The sequence below is a fragment of the Medicago sativa genome, chromosome 4 (genome assembly GCF_051527215.1).
Source record: "Medicago sativa cultivar Bolivia chromosome 4, Bolivia_mono, whole genome shotgun sequence".
NCBI classification, from domain to species: Eukaryota; Viridiplantae; Streptophyta; class Magnoliopsida; order Fabales; family Fabaceae; genus Medicago; species Medicago sativa.
In genome coordinates, this window is record NC_140752.1 from 55,072,457 (window position 1) to 55,094,371 (window position 21,915).

Consider the following 21,915-nt stretch of genomic DNA (forward strand, 5'->3'; position numbering starts at 1 on the left):
TTCTGCTTGTACATCAGTATGAGTTATTCAAGATGAAGGATGATGAAACTATTGAGGAGATGTACTCAAGGTTTCAAACCTTAGTTTCTGGGCTACAGACTTTAAAGAAGAGCTATGTTGCTTCTGATCATGTAAGCAAGATTCTCAGAAGCTTACCTGCCAGATGGAGACCGAAGGTGACTGCCATTGAGGAAGCTAAAGATTTAAACACTTTAAGTGTCGAAGATCTTGTTAGTTCTCTCAAAGTTCATGAGTTAAGTCTTAATGAACATGAGTCTACTAAGAAGAGTAAATCAATAGCTCTTCCATCCAAAGGCAAGTCATCAAAAGCTCTCAGAGTGGTTGAATCTGAAGAGGAAGAACAGTCAAGTTCAGATTCTGAACCAGATGCTGCTGAAATGGCCATGCTCTCAAACAGACTTCAATATCTGGCCAAGAAGAACAGAAAGTTTCTCGCCAAAAGGGGTAACTCCAGAAGCTCAAGGAAAGAAGATCAGAAGGGATGCTTCAACTGTAAGAAGCCGGGACACTTCATTGCTGAATGCCCTGATCTTCAAAGAGAAAAGTCAAAGGACAAGTCAAAGAGGTCTACATTCAAACCAAGCAAATTCAAGAAGCAGATTAAGCAGAGTTTAATGGCAACCTGGGATGATTTGGGTAGTGAATCTGGATCTGATAAAGAGGAAGCTGATGAAGATGCAAAGGTAGCTGTTGGGTTGGTAGCAACAGCAACTTCAGAAGCTGGATCAGATTCAGACTCAGAAGATGAAAACGAGGTATGTCTAAGAGCAGTGCCAAAGCAAAGATCATGGTACCTAGACAGCGGTTGCTCAAGACACATGACAGGAGACAAGTCCATGTTCCTCAGCCTAACAATGAAAGAGGGAGGAAATGTGAAATTTGGAGGCAACCAGTCAGGCAAGATCATAGGTACAGGAACTATTGGTAATTCCTCTACCTCAATTAATAATGTATGGTTGGTAGATGGTCTTGAACATAACCTTTTGAGCATTAGTCAATTTTGTGATAATGGTTATGATGTGCTTTTTGAAAAACCCAACTGTACAATAATCAACAAGGAAGACAAATCCATTGTGTTCAAGGGAAAGAGAGTTGACAATGTCTATAAAATCAATTTTTCTGAACTGGCTGATCAGAAGGTGATTTGCCTACTATCAGTGAATGATAAGAAATGGATGTGGCACAGAAGGTTGGGACATGCTAACTGGAGGTTAATCTCTAAGCTTAGTAAGTTACAACTTGTGAAAGGGCTACCAGACATTGACTATCATTCAGATGCACTCTGTGGTGCATGTCAGAGAGGGAAAATTGTGAAATCATCTTTTAAAACCAAAGACATTGTTTCAACCTCAAGACCTTTAGAATTACTCCATATTCATTTATTTGGACCAGTGAGTATTGCATCCTTATATGGAAGTAGATATGGATTAGTCATTGTTGATGATTACAGCAGATGGACTTGGGTGAAATTCATAAAGAGTAAAGATGTTGCGTGTGATGTATTCAGTAGCTTCTGCACTCAAATTCAATCTGAAAAAGAATCAAAAATTTTGAAAATCAGAAGTGATCATGGTGGAGAATTTGAAAATGAGCCATTTGAAGCTTTTTGTGAAAAACATGGAATTTTCCATGAATTCTCTTCTCCTAGAACACCACAACAAAATGGGGTTGTAGAGAGAAAGAATAGAACTTTACAAGAAATGGCCAGAACCATGATTCATGAAAACAATTTACCAAAACATTTTTGGGCAGAAGCAGTGAATACAGCATGCTATGTTCAAAACAGGATCTATATTAGACCTATTTTGGAGAAAACAGCATATGAACTCTTTAAAGGAAGAAAACCCAATATCTCTTACTTTCATCAATTTGGATGTACATGTTACATTCTGAACAACAAGCTCTACCTAAAGAAATTTGATGCCAAGGCCCAAAGAGGAATCTTTTTAGGTTACTCTGAAAGGTCAAAGGCATACAGAGTGTATAATTCAGAAACACTCTGTGTTGAAGAATCTATGCACGTTAAATTTGATGACAAGGAGCTTGAAGATAAAACTTCAAAGCAAGATGAAAGTTTTGCAGAGATACAGGTTCCTGAAGCTACTCCAGAACCTGATCAGATAGCTGAGTCTGAAGAGAGTCCAGAAGCTGAACTCACATCAGAAGCGCAAGATGAAGCTGCTTCTGATGAAGCACAAGATGGCTCACATCAAGAAGATCCTCCCAGAAACACATTCAAACACAAGTCTTCACATCATGAGGAGCTAATCATTGGAAACAAAGATAGTCCAAGAAGAACAAGATCACATTTCAGACAAGAAGAGTCAATGATTGGACTAATCTCAATGATTGAACCTACAACAGTTGATGAAGCACTTTCAGATGATGGATGGATCCTAGCTATGCAAGAAGAGTTGAATCAATTTCAAAGAAATGATGTGTGGGATCTGGTACCCAAACCTCAGCACAAGAACATTATTGGAACAAAATGGGTATTCAGAAACAAGCTGAATGAGCAAGGTGAAGTAACAAGAAACAAAGCCAGGCTTGTTGCACAATGGTATAGTCAACAAGAAGGCATTGATTACACTGAAACGTTTGCTCCAGTTGCAAGATTGGAAGCAATCAGGTTACTTCTTTCCTATGCAGTTAATCATGGCATAATATTATATCAAATGGATGTCAAGAGTGCATTTCTAAATGGTGTCATAGAAGAAGAAGTGTATGTCAAGCAACCTCCTGGATTTGAGGATATTAAATATCCTGACCATGTTTTTAAACTGAAGAAATCACTATATGGCTTGAAACAAGCTCCCAGAGCTTGGTATGATAGACTAAGTAATTTCTTAATCAAAAATGATTTTAAAAGAGGACAGGTTGATACTACACTCTTCAGAAGGACCCTTGGGAAAGATACTCTTGTTGTGCAAATATATATTGATGATATAATATTTGGTTCTACTAATGCATCTCTGTGCAAGGAATTTTCTGAGTTAATGCAGGATGAATTTGAAATGAGCATGATGGGAGAGCTGAAGTTCTTCCTTGGCATTCAAATCAATCAATGCAAAGATGGAGTCTATGTTCATCAATCAAAGTACACAAAGGAGCTTCTGAAGAAGTTCAAACTTGAAGATTGTAAAGTGATGAACACTCCAATGCACCCTACGTGCAACTTAAGCAAAGAAGATGAAGGAGCTAAAGTAGATCAGAAGCTGTATAGAGGTATGATTGGTTCTTTGTTATACCTCACTGCATCTAGGCCAGATATTTTATTCAGTGTATGCTTGTGTGCAAGATTCCAATCAGATCCTAGAGAATCTCATGTGACTGTTGTCAAGAGAATCTTCAGGTATTTGAAAGGAACAACTAATCTTGGACTCCTTTATAGGAAATCCTTAGATTATAAGCTAATTGGATTATGTGACGCTGATTATGCTGGTGATAGGATTGAAAGAAAGTCAACCAGTGGCAATTGTCAATTTCTGGGTGATAATCTTATATCCTGGGCTAGCAAAAGACAAACAACTATTGCTATGTCTACAGCAGAAGCAGAATACATTTCAGCTGCAAGTTGTTGTACACAACTACTTTGGATGAAACATCAGTTGGAAGATTATCAGATAACTGCTAACAGTATTCCCATTTATTGTGATAATACTGCTGCTATTTGTTTGTCTAAAAATCTAATTTTGCATTCAAGAGCTAAGCACATTGAAATCAAACACCATTTTATCAGAGATTATGTTCAAAAAGGAATGTTAGATATACAATTCATTGATACTGAAAATAAATGGGCTGATATATTTACTAAGCCTTTAACTGTTGAAAGATTTGATTTTATAAAGAAGAATTTGAACATGCACTTTGTATCTGATTAAATGCTTGCTTGCTCCTGAATAGGGTTTTAGGTTCTGAAGTTAGTTCAGAAGCGGTAGTCCATCAGAAGCTCTTTATTGAGGTTCTGAGGAAAACTCGCTTCTGATGATGACGTCTGTAACGCCCTCCTTTTTATTTAATTATTTTTATTAAGTTAGAGTCTATTTATGTGATTTATTTATTTATTTATATGAGGTGTTAGTATTTTATTATGTGGCATTATTCTATTATTTATTAGAATATGAGAATTATTAGAGTAAGTAGATTTGGAGGTAATTTTGAGATTAGATGTCTTTTTATGATTTAGTCGATTTATTTTGATGAGTTGGTATTTACTAGAATAATATATATTTGTTATTTGTTAGAGATATATTTGTTATTTGGTGCAGAAATATATTTGTTATTTGTGAGAGATATATTTAATTTAGAAATAAATAAGATTATGAGGATTATTAGTGTAAGTAAAATTGAAGGTTAGAATAGAAATAAGAATAAGTTATTGGGCCTAAATAGATTTAGGAAGAGTGATTAGTATTAGAAATAAGGAAGCTTAGGTTAGAAAGAATTTTTACGTTAAACCGCTTTTTGGAGAAAGAGGAGAAAGTAGAAAACTCAGAGAGAGAACCCTAGGAACGAAGAACGCTGCTTTTGATTTCAGAAAAACAATCTAAGGTAAGGGTGAGACTATCTTTCACTAATATTAAGTCTGTAGATCATTAGATTGCATCTAACATGTTTTAGGATGATTTTTGTGAGATTATGAGAATTAGGGTTTAAGTGAGAATTGATGATTAGGTGATGAAAAACCGTTGAATTAATATATGGGGTGAGTCTTTATTCATCATAAGGGTTGTATGGACATGTGGGTAGTGAATGATTTTGTTTTTCTATTTGTTTTTCATGATTTTATAAAGAATTAATGTTAAATCTGTGCTCTAATTTGTTGTTGTGATTTTAAGTATATCCTTATCTTTGAATTTATGATTTTGAATGTGATAAACACGTGATTGAAATACAGTTATGTTGTGTTCTAATATATATGAGAAAAAGTGAATAATTACATATGGTATATTAATTTTTTTGATTTTATATTGTTTTCAGATGTTAGTTTTAATTTGTTCGGATGAGTTATGAATTGATGATTGTCCTTTGAATTATATAAGTTCTTCTACGTTCCTCTTTCCCTGTATATGCCCTTCGATTTACTGTATCTACATCTATCGTATGAGTTATTATCTATATAATTATCCATGGACCGGCACGGTTTCAGTTAGAGATCGTATACCATATATGTGCATACATATGCAGCTATGTATCATAAGATTCATACTTTAAAAAAAGTAGCTAATTATTAAACGATTTATTTATTCCTCGTTGATTGGAAAGATACTTATTTTTGACTTGCTGCCACTTTGTATTTCAAGTTTTCAAGTGCACACAGTGTGTACACATACGCTAGTATGTGAAGAAAATACTACCATGTTAGTTATAATAATAATATACTTTAGATTTAAAGTGATTTCTAGAGATAATTACTATAACGAAATTATTTCTACTACTTTTAAATGTGCTATCTGAAGATGTATGATTTAAAGATGTGTTATTTGAAGATGTGTGATTTAAAGATGTGCTATTTGAAGATGTGCTATTTTAAGATGTGTGATTTAAATATGTGTTATTTATGATGCTTATGTTGATGCGATGTTTAAGATGTTGATGTTTATCATTTGATACTGATAAGTTATGATGCTGATATGATGTGACTTTATAAGTGTTGCATATGTTGTTGTTGATCTTATTTAAGATGTAAATGTCGGTCTAAGTCAAGAAGTTATAGGATGTTCATGAAGTTTCTAAGATGTAAGATGTTGAGTCCATGCATACTCATTCAAAGTTGAGGGCTTGATGCCCTGGAGCTTTTGCTCAAACACGACGATGGAGCTTTTGCTCAACCATGACGATGGAGCTTTTGCTCAAACACGACGATGGAGCTTTTGCTCAACCATGACGATGGAGCTTTTGCTCAACCACGACGATGAGGGCTTATGCCCTAAAATGGTACCACATGCATTTGCATTTCATGATGATTCAAGATGGTTTAAGACGTTAAGAGTTGCATAGTCGAGTTTAGATGCATTGTCAAGTCAAGTTGTTAAGTTGTGATGTTTTAACGAATTACTTTGTGATGTTTTAACGAATTACTTTGTGATGTCTTTTAGTATGATGATATGTGACGATGACTGTGACTGCTATTTGATGATATTTTGCTAAGATAAATGATGATGTTTATGTATTTAATTATAGTTGTTAAATTATAAGATGTTTATGTTGTTAAATGTAATTTATGATTTATAAGCTTAATATTATTGTTTGAGAAATCTCACCCCTTCTGCGTATATGTTGCCTCGACCGTGGGTAATGTGCAGGTAATAAAGACTAGCTGTGTTCGTGAGTAGACTCCTCACATCGTGTCTAGGATGCTCTGATACGTAACGGGATGGGGATTTTAATACTATTTTCTGTTCCTTTACGTATTGCTTTTGAAGTTTAAGAATTATTTTTGAACTAAGATTTATGAGACTTTTATGATGAGGTTGAAGTTTAAGAATTATTTTTGAACTAAGATTTATGAGACTTTTATGATGAGGCCTGCGTGCCAAAGACATTTATGTTGTTGAACTAATTCCGCTGCGAAGTTTTAAAGATTAAGTTGAATAATTTTGAAGGATAAATATTTATTTATTCAATTTATGATTTTTATGAAATGTGACATTCCGTTTACGATGAATACTCTGATTTATTTACGAAATTTTCACGTTGGGAAAACGGGGTGTTACAATTGGTATCAGAGCAGGTCGGTCCGTCCGGCCAAGTAGATGAGTCGTTGTGTCGTGTCGTCATGTTTTCTAGTTAGTAGTTATGTTTTTTTTTATGTGATCATGTTTAACTGACTAACCTTGATGTGTTTTTGTGTTTTGTTTAAAGAAGCAATAATTAAATTTATTTTCTCTTGTGCCTTGAATTTCGAGGACGAAATTCTTTTAAGTTGGGGAGAGTTGTAACGCCCTCCTTTTTATTTAATTATTTTTATTAAGTTAGAGTCTATTTATGTGATTTATTTATTTATTTATATGAGGTGTTAGTATTTTATTATGTGGCATTATTCTATTATTTATTAGAATATGAGAATTATTAGAGTAAGTAGATTTGGAGGTAATTTTGAGATTAGATGTCTTTTTATGATTTAGTCGATTTATTTTGATGAGTTGGTATTTACTAGAATAATATATATTTGTTATTTGTTAGAGATATATTTGTTATTTGGTGCAGAAATATATTTGTTATTTGTGAGAGATATATTTAATTTAGAAATAAATAAGATTATGAGGATTATTAGTGTAAGTAAAATTGAAGGTTAGAATAGAAATAAGAATAAGTTATTGGGCCTAAATAGATTTAGGAAGAGTGATTAGTATTAGAAATAAGGAAGCTTAGGTTAGAAAGAATTTTTACGTTAAACCGCTTTTTGGAGAAAGAGGAGAAAGTAGAAAACTCAGAGAGAGAACCCTAGGAACGAAGAACGCTGCTTTTGATTTCAGAAAAACAATCTAAGGTAAGGGTGAGACTATCTTTCACTAATATTAAGTCTGTAGATCATTAGATTGCATCTAACATGTTTTAGGATGATTTTTGTGAGATTATGAGAATTAGGGTTTAAGTGAGAATTGATGATTAGGTGATGAAAAACCGTTGAATTAATATATGGGGTGAGTCTTTATTCATCATAAGGGTTGTATGGACATGTGGGTAGTGAATGATTTTGTTTTTCTATTTGTTTTTCATGATTTTATAAAGAATTAATGTTAAATCTGTGCTCTAATTTGTTGTTGTGATTTTAAGTATATCCTTATCTTTGAATTTATGATTTTGAATGTGATAAACACGTGATTGAAATACAGTTATGTTGTGTTCTAATATATATGAGAAAAAGTGAATAATTACATATGGTATATTAATTTTTTTGATTTTATATTGTTTTCAGATGTTAGTTTTAATTTGTTCGGATGAGTTATGAATTGATGATTGTCCTTTGAATTATATAAGTTCTTCTACGTTCCTCTTTCCCTGTATATGCCCTTCGATTTACTGTATCTACATCTATCGTATGAGTTATTATCTATATAATTATCCATGGACCGGCACGGTTTCAGTTAGAGATCGTATACCATATATGTGCATACATATGCAGCTATGTATCATAAGATTCATACTTTAAAAAAAGTAGCTAATTATTAAACGATTTATTTATTCCTCGTTGATTGGAAAGATACTTATTTTTGACTTGCTGCCACTTTGTATTTCAAGTTTTCAAGTGCACACAGTGTGTACACATACGCTAGTATGTGAAGAAAATACTACCATGTTAGTTATAATAATAATATACTTTAGATTTAAAGTGATTTCTAGAGATAATTACTATAACGAAATTATTTCTACTACTTTTAAATGTGCTATCTGAAGATGTATGATTTAAAGATGTGTTATTTGAAGATGTGTGATTTAAAGATGTGCTATTTGAAGATGTGCTATTTTAAGATGTGTGATTTAAATATGTGTTATTTATGATGCTTATGTTGATGCGATGTTTAAGATGTTGATGTTTATCATTTGATACTGATAAGTTATGATGCTGATATGATGTGACTTTATAAGTGTTGCATATGTTGTTGTTGATCTTATTTAAGATGTAAATGTCGGTCTAAGTCAAGAAGTTATAGGATGTTCATGAAGTTTCTAAGATGTAAGATGTTGAGTCCATGCATACTCATTCAAAGTTGAGGGCTTGATGCCCTGGAGCTTTTGCTCAAACACGACGATGGAGCTTTTGCTCAACCATGACGATGGAGCTTTTGCTCAAACACGACGATGGAGCTTTTGCTCAACCATGACGATGGAGCTTTTGCTCAACCACGACGATGAGGGCTTATGCCCTAAAATGGTACCACATGCATTTGCATTTCATGATGATTCAAGATGGTTTAAGACGTTAAGAGTTGCATAGTCGAGTTTAGATGCATTGTCAAGTCAAGTTGTTAAGTTGTGATGTTTTAACGAATTACTTTGTGATGTTTTAACGAATTACTTTGTGATGTCTTTTAGTATGATGATATGTGACGATGACTGTGACTGCTATTTGATGATATTTTGCTAAGATAAATGATGATGTTTATGTATTTAATTATAGTTGTTAAATTATAAGATGTTTATGTTGTTAAATGTAATTTATGATTTATAAGCTTAATATTATTGTTTGAGAAATCTCACCCCTTCTGCGTATATGTTGCCTCGACCGTGGGTAATGTGCAGGTAATAAAGACTAGCTGTGTTCGTGAGTAGACTCCTCACATCGTGTCTAGGATGCTCTGATACGTAACGGGATGGGGATTTTAATACTATTTTCTGTTCCTTTACGTATTGCTTTTGAAGTTTAAGAATTATTTTTGAACTAAGATTTATGAGACTTTTATGATGAGGTTGAAGTTTAAGAATTATTTTTGAACTAAGATTTATGAGACTTTTATGATGAGGCCTGCGTGCCAAAGACATTTATGTTGTTGAACTAATTCCGCTGCGAAGTTTTAAAGATTAAGTTGAATAATTTTGAAGGATAAATATTTATTTATTCAATTTATGATTTTTATGAAATGTGACATTCCGTTTACGATGAATACTCTGATTTATTTACGAAATTTTCACGTTGGGAAAACGGGGTGTTACAATTGGTATCAGAGCAGGTCGGTCCGTCCGGCCAAGTAGATGAGTCGTTGTGTCGTGTCGTCATGTTTTCTAGTTAGTAGTTATGTTTTTTTTTATGTGATCATGTTTAACTGACTAACCTTGATGTGTTTTTGTGTTTTGTTTAAAGAAGCAATAATTAAATTTATTTTCTCTTGTGCCTTGAATTTCGAGGACGAAATTCTTTTAAGTTGGGGAGAGTTGTAACGCCCTCCTTTTTATTTAATTATTTTTATTAAGTTAGAGTCTATTTATGTGATTTATTTATTTATTTATATGAGGTGTTAGTATTTTATTATGTGGCATTATTCTATTATTTATTAGAATATGAGAATTATTAGAGTAAGTAGATTTGGAGGTAATTTTGAGATTAGATGTCTTTTTATGATTTAGTCGATTTATTTTGATGAGTTGGTATTTACTAGAATAATATATATTTGTTATTTGTTAGAGATATATTTGTTATTTGGTGCAGAAATATATTTGTTATTTGTGAGAGATATATTTAATTTAGAAATAAATAAGATTATGAGGATTATTAGTGTAAGTAAAATTGAAGGTTAGAATAGAAATAAGAATAAGTTATTGGGCCTAAATAGATTTAGGAAGAGTGATTAGTATTAGAAATAAGGAAGCTTAGGTTAGAAAGAATTTTTACGTTAAACCGCTTTTTGGAGAAAGAGGAGAAAGTAGAAAACTCAGAGAGAGAACCCTAGGAACGAAGAACGCTGCTTTTGATTTCAGAAAAACAATCTAAGGTAAGGGTGAGACTATCTTTCACTAATATTAAGTCTGTAGATCATTAGATTGCATCTAACATGTTTTAGGATGATTTTTGTGAGATTATGAGAATTAGGGTTTAAGTGAGAATTGATGATTAGGTGATGAAAAACCGTTGAATTAATATATGGGGTGAGTCTTTATTCATCATAAGGGTTGTATGGACATGTGGGTAGTGAATGATTTTGTTTTTCTATTTGTTTTTCATGATTTTATAAAGAATTAATGTTAAATCTGTGCTCTAATTTGTTGTTGTGATTTTAAGTATATCCTTATCTTTGAATTTATGATTTTGAATGTGATAAACACGTGATTGAAATACAGTTATGTTGTGTTCTAATATATATGAGAAAAAGTGAATAATTACATATGGTATATTAATTTTTTTGATTTTATATTGTTTTCAGATGTTAGTTTTAATTTGTTCGGATGAGTTATGAATTGATGATTGTCCTTTGAATTATATAAGTTCTTCTACGTTCCTCTTTCCCTGTATATGCCCTTCGATTTACTGTATCTACATCTATCGTATGAGTTATTATCTATATAATTATCCATGGACCGGCACGGTTTCAGTTAGAGATCGTATACCATATATGTGCATACATATGCAGCTATGTATCATAAGATTCATACTTTAAAAAAAGTAGCTAATTATTAAACGATTTATTTATTCCTCGTTGATTGGAAAGATACTTATTTTTGACTTGCTGCCACTTTGTATTTCAAGTTTTCAAGTGCACACAGTGTGTACACATACGCTAGTATGTGAAGAAAATACTACCATGTTAGTTATAATAATAATATACTTTAGATTTAAAGTGATTTCTAGAGATAATTACTATAACGAAATTATTTCTACTACTTTTAAATGTGCTATCTGAAGATGTATGATTTAAAGATGTGTTATTTGAAGATGTGTGATTTAAAGATGTGCTATTTGAAGATGTGCTATTTTAAGATGTGTGATTTAAATATGTGTTATTTATGATGCTTATGTTGATGCGATGTTTAAGATGTTGATGTTTATCATTTGATACTGATAAGTTATGATGCTGATATGATGTGACTTTATAAGTGTTGCATATGTTGTTGTTGATCTTATTTAAGATGTAAATGTCGGTCTAAGTCAAGAAGTTATAGGATGTTCATGAAGTTTCTAAGATGTAAGATGTTGAGTCCATGCATACTCATTCAAAGTTGAGGGCTTGATGCCCTGGAGCTTTTGCTCAAACACGACGATGGAGCTTTTGCTCAACCATGACGATGGAGCTTTTGCTCAAACACGACGATGGAGCTTTTGCTCAACCATGACGATGGAGCTTTTGCTCAACCACGACGATGAGGGCTTATGCCCTAAAATGGTACCACATGCATTTGCATTTCATGATGATTCAAGATGGTTTAAGACGTTAAGAGTTGCATAGTCGAGTTTAGATGCATTGTCAAGTCAAGTTGTTAAGTTGTGATGTTTTAACGAATTACTTTGTGATGTTTTAACGAATTACTTTGTGATGTCTTTTAGTATGATGATATGTGACGATGACTGTGACTGCTATTTGATGATATTTTGCTAAGATAAATGATGATGTTTATGTATTTAATTATAGTTGTTAAATTATAAGATGTTTATGTTGTTAAATGTAATTTATGATTTATAAGCTTAATATTATTGTTTGAGAAATCTCACCCCTTCTGCGTATATGTTACCTCGACCGTGGGTAATGTGCAGGTAATAAAGACTAGCTGTGTTCGTGAGTAGACTCCTCACATCGTGTCTAGGATGCTCTGATACGTAACGGGATGGGGATTTTAATACTATTTTCTGTTCCTTTACGTATTGCTTTTGAAGTTTAAGAATTATTTTTGAACTAAGATTTATGAGACTTTTATGATGAGGTTGAAGTTTAAGAATTATTTTTGAACTAAGATTTATGAGACTTTTATGATGAGGCCTGCGTGCCAAAGACATTTATGTTGTTGAACTAATTCCGCTGCGAAGTTTTAAAGATTAAGTTGAATAATTTTGAAGGATAAATATTTATTTATTCAATTTATGATTTTTATGAAATGTGACATTCCGTTTACGATGAATACTCTGATTTATTTACGAAATTTTCACGTTGGGAAAACGGGGTGTTACAACGTCAGCATCTGAAGTCCAGAAGCTGGATTTGTTGCTTCTGAATAGTTGAATTAGTGGAAACGTTGGAAGTTACCTTTTAAAAAGTAACTTCTGGCCCACTAACTTGGTAGTTACTCTGTGAACTTCTTACGTGGCCTGTATGTGTTGGTGTATAACTAAAAGGGCAATGATGATTTAATAGCTTTGAAAGTACTTTTCACGCGCCCCTAATTTTGTCATTAATGTTATGTTGTTTGTCTCTTTTGAATTGCAATCGTTTTACTTTTAACACTTTGACAATTCACACACTACTCACTCACAACAAACACATTTGCTCTCAAACCTCTTGCGAAGTAAGCGCATTCTCTCAACCTTAGAACCCTAAAATCTTTATCTTCTTCAAATCTTCGTCAATCATCAAATGGCATCATCAAGCTCAAAAGTTTCAGAATCTACATCAAACATGCAAAGCGTACCAGAATCTGGGTCCGTCTACAAAGAGAAGACTATGGATATTCCATGGGAATCCTTAATAGTTCAAGTAGAGTCACCGGTGGATTTTGCTTCACTCAAGAAGTACGAAGTAAACATGGAAGGATTGATAGAAACTCAGAAGCTGTCTGAGTATTTCAAGATGCTAAATGGGCCAACATATGTGAACTTGGTCAAGGACTTTTGGTTAAAAGCTGAAGTGTACAATGAAAAGCCTGCAAAAGTTGTAAGCAAACAAGCTGGGTCAAAGAAAGGGAAATTGGCCATGGATATGAATCCTACATCATTTGATAGCTTAGAAATAAGGTCTGAAGTGATGAGCATTCCTATAACCATCACTGAGGAAGTTATAGCTAAAGCTTGTAGAATGCATGCAGAGGGAAGATTCCAAGAAATAGTCAGGAAGGAAGATGTCCTGCTACAAGGTTACTACAACACTCTTCTGGGTGGGAAGAAAGATGCCAAGCCTTCAGAAATGGAGATTCACAACAGAATGTTGGTGAAATTCAGTAATGATTGCTTCTTTCAAAGAGCAGGAGGGTCTGACCAACCCAACAACCAACAGAAGCTAGCAATTTACTTCATGGCTATTCTGGAAAAGATAAACTTCCCCAGATATGTAATGGATCATCTCTGCTGGGCCATAAACGAAAGCACTATAAGAGGAAGAAAACAAGTACCCTATGGAAGATTGCTGTCTGAAATCTTTCATCAAGGAAGGGTGCTGGAGTTCTTAAAGAGGACAAGGAGTGCTTCTGATAGATGTTTCGAAGTCTCTACTGCTGAAAGGACTATCAGTAGCAGGAGCTTATGCTCTATGAAGTTCATCAAGGAAGTCTCTAAAGATGAAAAGTGGTTGGAGATGACCACAGAAGAGACTGAGATTATCAGGGACTTTCCTTCTTTTTTTAAGGAAAGTAACCCTGAAATCTTAGCCAAATCAGTAGCTGAGTACGTCTTGGAGGAAGCTGCTCTTACTAAAGGAAAGAGAGCCAGAACTAGTTCAGAATCTGATGTTGCTCCTACTAAAGGAAAGAGGGCCAGAACTAGTACTGTGTCAGAAGCTGCTGTTGCTATAACTGAGAAGCAAAAAGTTGCTAAATCTGTTTCTGCCAAGGATAAAGGAAAGATGCAGAAGGTTGGTGCTGCTTCTATTCCTCAGAAAAGAAGAAAAGGTAAGGTGTAACACCCCGTTTTCCCAACATAAAAATTTCAAAAATAAATCAGAGTTTCTCAACGTAAACGGAATGTCACATTTCTTAAAAATCATAAATGGAATAAATTAATATTTATCCTTCAAAATTTAATCAACAATTAATTAATACTTTGCAGCGGAATTATTCATCATCTAAAATTGTCTTTGGCACGAAGGCCTCATCATAAAAGTCTCATAGATAGTCTAAAACATCTTATTAGTTCAAATCTAGTAACTTTAATCATAAATCTCGTAAAACAATACGTAAGGAATAGAAAACAATAGCAAAGTCCCCATCCCGTTACGTATCAGAGCACCTAAGACACACTTGTGAGGAGTCCACTCACGACCACGCTTAATCTTGGTACCTGCAAGTTACCCATACGAAGAGCAACATTTTCAAGCAGAAGGGGTGAGATTTCTCAAACAATAATATTAAGTATATAAATCATAAATTACATTTAACAACATAAACATCTTATAATTTAACAACTATAATTAAATACATAAACATCATCATTTATCTTAGCAAAATATCATCATATAACAGTCACAGTCATCGTCACATATCATCATACTGAAAGACATCACAAATAATTCGTTAAAACATCACAACTTAACAACTTGACTTGACAATGCATCTAAACTCGACTATGCAACTCTTAACGTCTTAAACCATCTTGACTCGACTATGCAACTCTTAACGTCTTAAACCATCTTTGATCATCATGAAAATGCAAATGCATGTGGTACCATTTTAGGGCATAAGCCCTCATCGTCGTGGTTGAGCATAAATATACTCATAGGGCATAAGCCCTCATCGTCGTCGTTGAGCAAAAGCTCCATCGTCGTGGTTGAGCAAAAGCTCCATCGTCGTGGTTGAGCAAAATCTCCAGGGCATGAGCCCTCATCTTTAAATGAGTATGCATGGACTCAACATCTTACGTCTTAGAAACTTCATGAACATCTATGACATCTTAACATCTTGACAACATGACATCTTAACAACTCGACGACTTCATAACGACTCGACGACTTAACAAACTCTTTGACTTAGACCGACATTTACATCTTAAATAAGATCAACAACAACATATGCAACACTTATAAAGTCACATCATATCAGCATCATAACTTAACAGTATCAAATGATAAACATCAACATCTTAAACATCGCATCAACATGAGCATCATAAATAACACATATTTAAATCACACATCTTCCAAATAGCACTTCATTATATAACACATCTTCAAATATCCCATCATTTACACATCGTTAAATAATACATCAATTACACATCATCAAATAATTCATCGTTACATATCATTATTTACCAAAATTCAGTTTTAGAATAATTCAAATAATTCTTACTAGTTATGGCCACTAAACTAATAATTAAAAGAAAATAAATTAACTGTATCTTATTTTCCATAAAGAAATTAGTTCTACATTATTTGGAAAGCTTTGCAGAATAGAGGTTATTCCTCTTAATCGATTTTCACGATGTCTAACTTCCTAATTAAATTAGACCTTCTTACTAATAGTAGTAAAATTTCCTTTAAAATGGTCTCTCTAGAAAGCTATTAAGTAGAAAAACTTACCCCATGCTTCTCTTACCAATATCAGCTATACGAATCCAAAAGGGAAGATGTTCAAATAATCTAGCTACTTTGGCATAATACCATGTCAAATTATCTCGCTGTAGCACCACTCGATGCCACATACTATGATAATATTTGGAAGATATAAATAACTAATTTACAATTGGTCATAGATAGTGAATCAACTAGAACATAAAGGTTTTGGGTATTGTCACGCCTAACTAAGAATTACTTATTTTCCTGTAATTTTCACCAACCATTCTTTACACTGTGCATTTTTTCCATGGTCGTATAATTCTTTCATATATTTCGGAAACTAACAAACGAATGAAAACAAACAGGACTCGGCGAACAAGAACCCAATAATTCCCAATCAATTACCCACAAATCAAACATAACATAATCAATGAATCGACTACAAATTTAGCACAAGAAAATAATGAATTCAGAGAAAAGAATATACCAAGAATCACATCAACAAATTAGAGCACAAATTTAACATGAATTCATTAAAAGATCACGAAAAAGAATAATAGAAACAAAACTCTTCACTACCCACATGTTCATACAACCTTTATGGTGAATAAAACTCTCCCTTACAAACTCATCCTAAAGCATGTTAGATGCAATCTAATGATTCACAGACCTAATATTAGTGAAAGATAGTCTCACCCTTACCTTAGATTGTTTTTCTGAAATCAAAAGCAGCGTTCTTCGTTCCTAGGGTTCTCTCTCTCTGAGTTCTCCTCTTTCTTCTCTTCTCTCTTGTTCTCCTCTTTTCCAAAAAATGGTTTAACGTAAAAACTCTTTCTAACCTAAACTTTCTTATTTATAATACTAAATACTCTTCCTAAATCTATTTAGGCCCAATAACTTATTCTTCTTTCTATTCTAACCACCAATTCTACTTACACCAATAATTCTGATATTCTAATAAATAATAGAATAAAGCCACCGAATATAATACCAACACATCGCATATTTAAAATAAATCACATAAATAAACCCTAACTTAATAAAAATAATTAAATAAAAAGGAGGGCGTTACAACTCTCCCCAACTTAAAAGAATTTCGTCCTCGAAATTCAAAGCACAAGAGAAAATATATTTAGTTATTGCTTCTTGAAACAAAACACAAAAAACCACATCAAATTTAGTCAGTTAAACATGATCACATAATAAAACATAACTACAAACTAGAAAACATGACGACACGACACACGACTCATCTACTTGGCCGGACCGACCTGCTCTGATACCAATTGTAACACCCCGTTTTCCCAACATAAAAATTTCAAAAATAAATCAGAGTTTCTCAACGTAAACGGAATGTCACATTTCTTAAAAATCATAAATGGAATAAATTAATATTTATCCTTCAAAATTTAATCAACAATTAATTAATACTTTGCAGCGGAATTATTCATCATCTAAAATTGTCTTTGGCACGAAGGCCTCATCATAAAAGTCTCATAGATAGTCTAAAACATCTTATTAGTTCAAATCTAGTAACTTTAATCATAAATCTCGTAAATCAATACGTAAGGAATAGAAAACAATAGCAAAGTCCCCATCCCGTTACGTATCAGAGCACCTAAGACACACTTGTGAGGAGTCCACTCACGACCACGCTTAATCTTGGTTACCTGCAAGTTACCCATACGAAGAGCAACATTTTCAAGCAGAAGGGGTGAGATTTCTCAAACAATAATATTAAGTATATAAATCATAAATTACATTTAACAACATAAACATCTTATAATTTAACAACTATAATTAAATACATAAACATCATCATTTATCTTAGCAAAATATCATCATATAACAGTCACAGTCATCGTCACATATCATCATACTGAAAGACATCACAAATAATTCGTTAAAACATCACAACTTAACAACTTGACTTGACAATGCATCTAAACTCGACTATGCAACTCTTAACGTCTTAAACCATCTTTGATCATCATGAAAATGCAAATGCATGTGGTACCATTTTAGGGCATAAGCCCTCATCGTCGTGGTTGAGCATAAATATACTCATAGGGCATAAGCCCTCATCGTCGTCGTTGAGCAAAAGCTCCATCGTCGTGGTTGAGCAAAAGCTCCATCGTCGTGGTTGAGCAAAAGCTCCAGGGCATGAGCCCTCATCTTTAAATGAGTATGCATGGACTCAACATCTTACGTCTTAGAAACTTCATGAACATCTATGACATCTTAACATCTTGACAACATGACATCTTAACAACTCGACGACTTAACAAACTCTTTGACTTAGACCGACATTTACATCTTAAATAAGATCAACAACAACATATGCAACACTTATAAAGTCACATCATATCAGCATCATAACTTAACAGTATCAAATGATAAACATCAACATCTTAAACATCGCATCAACATGAGCATCATAAATAACACATATTTAAATCACACATCTTCCAAATAGCACTTCATTATATAACACATCTTCAAATATCCCATCATTTACACATCGTTAAATAATACATCAATTACACATCATCAAATAATTCATCGTTACATATCATTATTTACCAAAATTCAGTTTTAGAATAATTCAAATAATTCTTACTAGTTATGGCCACTAAACTAATAATTAAAAGAAAATAAATTAACTGTATCTTATTTTCCATAAAGAAATTAGTTCTACATTATTTGGAAAGCTTTGCAGAATAGAGGTTATTCCTCTTAATCGATTTTCACGATGTCTAACTTCCTAATTAAATTAGACCTTCTTACTAATAGTAGTAAAATTTCCTTTAAAATGGTCTCTCTAGAAAGCTATTAAGTAGAAAAACTTACCCCATGCTTCTCTTACCAATATCAGCTATACGAATCCAAAAGGGAAGATGTTCAAATAATCTAGCTACTTTGGCATAATACCATGTCAAATTATCTCGCTGTAGCACCACTCGATGCCACATACTATGATAATATTTGGAAGATATAAATAACTAATTTACAATTGGTCATAGATAGTGAATCAACTAGAACATAAAGGTTTTGGGTATTGTCACGCCTAACTAAGAATTACTTATTTTCCTGTAATTTTCACCAACCATTCTTTACACTGTGCATTTTTTCCATGGTCGTATAATTCTTTCATATATTTCGGAAACTAACAAACGAATGAAAACAAACAGGACTCGGCGAACAAGAACCCAATAATTCCCAATCAATTACCCACAAATCAAACATAACATAATCAATGAATCGACTACAAATTTAGCACAAGAAAATAATGAATTCAGAGAAAAGAATATACCAAGAATCACATCAACAAATTAGAGCACAAATTTAACATGAATTCATTAAAAGATCACGAAAAAGAATAATAGAAACAAAACTCTTCACTAACCACATGTTCATACAACCTTTATGGTGAATAAAACTCTCCCTTACAAACTCATCCTAAAGCATGTTAGATGCAATCTAATGATTCACAGACCTAATATTAGTGAAAGATAGTCTCACCCTTACCTTAGATTGTTTTTCTGAAATCAAAAGCAGCGTTCTTCGTTCCTAGGGTTCTCTCTCTCTGAGTTCTCCTCTTTCTTCTCTTCTCTCTTGTTCTCCTCTTTTCCAAAAAATGGTTTAACGTAAAAACTCTTTCTAACCTAAACTTTCTTATTTATAATACTAAATACTCTTCCTAAATCTATTTAGGCCCAATAACTTATTCTTCTTTCTATTCTAACCACCAATTCTACTTACACCAATAATTCTGATATTCTAATAAATAATAGAATAAAGCCACCGAATATAATACCAACACATCGCATATTTAAAATAAATCACATAAATAAACCCTAACTTAATAAAAATAATTAAATAAAAAGGAGGGCGTTACAACTCTCCCCAACTTAAAAGAATTTCGTCCTCGAAATTCAAAGCACAAGAGAAAATATATTTAGTTATTGCTTCTTGAAACAAAACACAAAAAACCACATCAAATTTAGTCAGTTAAACATGATCACATAATAAAACATAACTACAAACTAGAAAACATGACGACACGACACACGACTCATCTACTTGGCCGGACCGACCTGCTCTGATACCAATTGTAACACCCCGTTTTCCCAACATAAAAATTTCAAAAATAAATCAGAGTTTCTCAACGTAAACGGAATGTCACATTTCTTAAAAATCATAAATGGAATAAATTAATATTTATCCTTCAAAATTTAATCAACAATTAATTAATACTTTGCAGCGGAATTATTCATCATCTAAAATTGTCTTTGGCACGAAGGCCTCATCATAAAAGTCTCATAGATAGTCTAAAACATCTTATTAGTTCAAATCTAGTAACTTTAATCATAAATCTCGTAAATCAATACGTAAGGAATAGAAAACAATAGCAAAGTCCCCATCCCGTTACGTATCAGAGCACCTAAGACACACTTGTGAGGAGTCCACTCACGACCACGCTTAATCTTGGTTACCTGCAAGTTACCCATACGAAGAGCAACATTTTCAAGCAGAAGGGGTGAGATTTCTCAAACAATAATATTAAGTATATAAATCATAAATTACATTTAACAACATAAACATCTTATAATTTAACAACTATAATTAAATACATAAACATCATCATTTATCTTAGCAAAATATCATCATATAACAGTCACAGTCATCGTCACATATCATCATACTGAAAGACATCACAAATAATTCGTTAAAACATCACAACTTAACAACTTGACTTGACAATGCATCTAAACTCGACTATGCAACTCTTAACGTCTTAAACCATCTTTGATCATCATGAAAATGCAAATGCATGTGGTACCATTTTAGGGCATAAGCCCTCATCGTCGTGGTTGAGCATAAATATACTCATAGGGCATAAGCCCTCATCGTCGTCGTTGAGCAAAAGCTCCATCGTCGTGGTTGAGCAAAAGCTCCATCGTCGTGGTTGAGCAAAAGCTCCAGGGCATGAGCCCTCATCTTTAAATGAGTATGCATGGACTCAACATCTTACGTCTTAGAAACTTCATGAACATCTATGACATCTTAACATCTTGACAACATGACATCTTAACAACTCGACGACTTAACAAACTCTTTGACTTAGACCGACATTTACATCTTAAATAAGATCAACAACAACATATGCAACACTTATAAAGTCACATCATATCAGCATCATAACTTAACAGTATCAAATGATAAACATCAACATCTTAAACATCGCATCAACATGAGCATCATAAATAACACATATTTAAATCACACATCTTCCAAATAGCACTTCATTATATAACACATCTTCAAATATCCCATCATTTACACATCGTTAAATAATACATCAATTACACATCATCAAATAATTCATCGTTACATATCATTATTTACCAAAATTCAGTTTTAGAATAATTCAAATAATTCTTACTAGTTATGGCCACTAAACTAATAATTAAAAGAAAATAAATTAACTGTATCTTATTTTCCATAAAGAAATTAGTTCTACATTATTTGGAAAGCTTTGCAGAATAGAGGTTATTCCTCTTAATCGATTTTCACGATGTCTAACTTCCTAATTAAATTAGACCTTCTTACTAATAGTAGTAAAATTTCCTTTAAAATGGTCTCTCTAGAAAGCTATTAAGTAGAAAAACTTACCCCATGCTTCTCTTACCAATATCAGCTATACGAATCCAAAAGGGAAGATGTTCAAATAATCTAGCTACTTTGGCATAATACCATGTCAAATTATCTCGCTGTAGCACCACTCGATGCCACATACTATGATAATATTTGGAAGATATAAATAACTAATTTACAATTGGTCATAGATAGTGAATCAACTAGAACATAAAGGTTTTGGGTATTGTCACGCCTAACTAAGAATTACTTATTTTCCTGTAATTTTCACCAACCATTCTTTACACTGTGCATTTTTTCCATGGTCGTATAATTCTTTCATATATTTCGGAAACTAACAAACGAATGAAAACAAACAGGACTCGGCGAACAAGAACCCAATAATTCC

General features: G+C 33.0%; 2 long non-coding RNA genes across 2 annotated transcripts; both read left to right on the plus strand.

The window, feature by feature from the left end:
* The first annotated feature begins 4,124 nt into the window (after window positions 1-4,124).
* LOC146929939 (uncharacterized) lies at window positions 4,125-6,688 on the plus strand. The gene is made up of 2 exons (XR_015006232.1): window positions 4,125-6,493; window positions 6,548-6,688. It is a non-coding gene; the product is annotated as an uncharacterized LOC146929939 (long non-coding RNA).
* Window positions 6,689-6,964: 276 nt separating this feature from the next.
* LOC146929940 (uncharacterized) lies at window positions 6,965-12,570 on the plus strand. Its single transcript, XR_015006231.1, has 2 exons — window positions 6,965-9,434; window positions 9,489-12,570. It is a non-coding gene; the product is annotated as an uncharacterized LOC146929940 (long non-coding RNA).
* Window positions 12,571-21,915: the final 9,345 nt, after the last annotated feature.